Below are 2,703 nucleotides of genomic sequence, written 5' to 3'. Positions count from 1 at the left end.
GGGTCATTTCTATCATAGAAATAGACCAAACCTTTATCTCCTTGCATGACATGCAATTGATCTCTCAACATCAATCGATCTCGTCAACATGTGTCGGGGCATGAACCGAATGGGATGTCAAAACTAAGACGCGGAGCAACAGTAGTGGAGGCAAAGTGAAACGACAAACGATGCATGTCGGACAAATTACAACATTGGAAATACAAGCATGGTCTAGGCCCACATGCGAATGATACTCGGCGGAATGTTCAAATGAGGCATGCGGGAGGATGGACTCGATCGGAGGGCGACATGATAGATGGAGAAGAGGGTTGGAGAGGAATGATAAATAAGCAAACGCCACATGATTATACTTGAACGGCTCAAATAAACAATAAGTTGTCTCGCTTGGCCTACATAGTGAGAGGCCTAATGCGCAATGCGGAGCACTGACGCTCGAATATGGCTGGGAAAACAGGGAAACCGACATGTGGGGCACACCTATCGGGATGATGTAGCGCAGACTAGTCCAATGGAGGAGCTGGCCCACGACCACCTCGCCACCGGCGTTCATGTGGGTCGTTGGGGCCAACAACGTGGCGCAGCTCCAGCACCGCCTCTAGACACGGTGACCGCAATGAGCGACATGCTCATCGTCGCTAGACACGGTCTGTTTCAGTGTGCCGAGGGTGGCATTAGTGTTGTGGCACGACCAACAGTATGTTTGATTTGTGCCCAAGGTTGCCCCATCAAAGCATTGGGTAGCCAAAATTTTGGTTGAGGTTTTGGTTGCCCATGATTTGGCCGACATTGGCAAGAAAAATGAACTAGAGTTGACTAGAGTTCAATGGCATGCCAAAAAATGGCAACCATCCAAACAAAGACCAATCTTTGGGTCATGACCAAAATTTTGGTAAGGTGCACTTTGGCCACAATCCAAACACACCTCAACACCCGGTTCGTCAAGGATGCACGGGGCGCTGCGACGCGTCCGCGGAGTGGTGTAGCACGGCCAACTGCATCCTCAGGACCTAAGACCATGCCAGGTTGAAAGTGCAACTATCCCTGGGTGGTTTTGGTAATTCCTAACAACATATAGCTCATTGAGCTAATGCCATTTCAAGATAAATATTTCAGGAAAGCTCAATGATTGGCATAGCATGGATGAGAAAAGTGGATCCCTCAAAATGCTAAGGACAAAAGGATTGGCTCAAGCTCAAAGCTCAAGACTCTACATTTTCTATTTTAGTGATCCAAGATCACATTGAGTCTATAGGAAAAGCCAATACTATCAAGGAGGGATGAGGTGTTACTTAATGGCTTTCTTGCTCAAAATTCTTAGTGACATGTTCCAAAGCCCTCAACTACTTTCTCACATCCACATATGACCTAAACCAAAAGTCCAACTCGGCCCCACCGATTCTTTCTATCCGGTGCCACTGAGTTCAGATATAGCCACTGCCACAAACCCTAGGCAAATCGGTCTCACCAATAGGGATCTCGGTCTGACCGAGATGGGATTGTAATCTGTCTGTTTCTCTTCGTAACGTTCCGGTCCAACCGAGATGAGCGATTGATCCCACCGAGACTGCAATGCAAACTCTCTGTTTCCCTTTCGTAACATTTCGGTCTCACCGAGATGAGCGAATCGGTCCCAACGAGTTTGCCTGGCCAACTCTCTCGTTAGCTTATTACGAAAATCGGTCTCACCGAGTTTGTGTGATCGGTCTCACCGAGATTACGTTATGCCCTAACCCTAACAATATCGGTCCTACCGAGTTGCATGTCGGTCCCACCGAAAATCCTAACGGTCACATTATTTGCTAAATCGGTCCGATCGAGTTTGACGATTCGGTCCCACCGAGATTGGCAAGTTGTGTGTAACAGTTAGATTTTGTGTGGAAGCTATATATACCCCTCCACCCACTCTTCATTCGTGGAGAGAGCCATCAGAACATGCCTACACTTCCAACATACATTTTCTGAGAGAGAACCACCTACACTTGTGTTGAGGTCAAGATATTCCATTCCTACCATATGAATCTTGATCTCTAGCCTTCCCCAAGTTGCTTTCCACTCAAATCTTCTTTCCACCAAATCCAAATCCTGTGAGAGAGAGTTGAGTGTTGGGGAGACTATCATTTGAAGCATAAGAGCAAGGAGTTCATCATCAACACACCATTTGTTACTTCTTGGAGAGTGGTGTCTCCTAGATTGGCTAGGTGTCACTTGGGAGCCTCCGACAAGATTGTGGAGTTGAACCAAGGAGTTTGTAAGGGCAAGGAGATCACCTACTTCGTGAAGATCTACCCTAGTGAGGCAAGGTCTTCGTGGGCGACGGCCATGGTGGGATAGACAAGGTTGCTTCTTTGTGGACCCTTCGTGGGTGGAGCCCTCCATGAACTCGCGCAGCCGTTACCCTTCATGGGTTGAAGTCTCCATCAATGTGGATGTACGATAGCACCACCTATCGGAACCACGACAAAAACATCCGTGTCTCCTATTGTGTTTGCACTCTCCAAACCCTTCCCTTTACATTCTTGCAAGTTGCATGCTTTACTTTCCGCTGCTCATATACTCTTTGCATGCTTGCTTGAATCATATTAACATTGCTTGACTTGTGCTAAGCTGCTAAAATCTGCCAAGAACTAAAATTGGGAAAAGGCTAGATTTTTATTTGGTCAAGTAGTCTAATCACCCCCCTCTAGACATACTTTCTATCCT

Source organism: Triticum dicoccoides, chromosome 6B (assembly GCF_002162155.2).
Source record: "Triticum dicoccoides isolate Atlit2015 ecotype Zavitan chromosome 6B, WEW_v2.0, whole genome shotgun sequence".
NCBI classification, from domain to species: domain Eukaryota; kingdom Viridiplantae; phylum Streptophyta; class Magnoliopsida; order Poales; family Poaceae; genus Triticum; species Triticum dicoccoides.
This window is presented reverse-complemented; position numbering follows the sequence as displayed.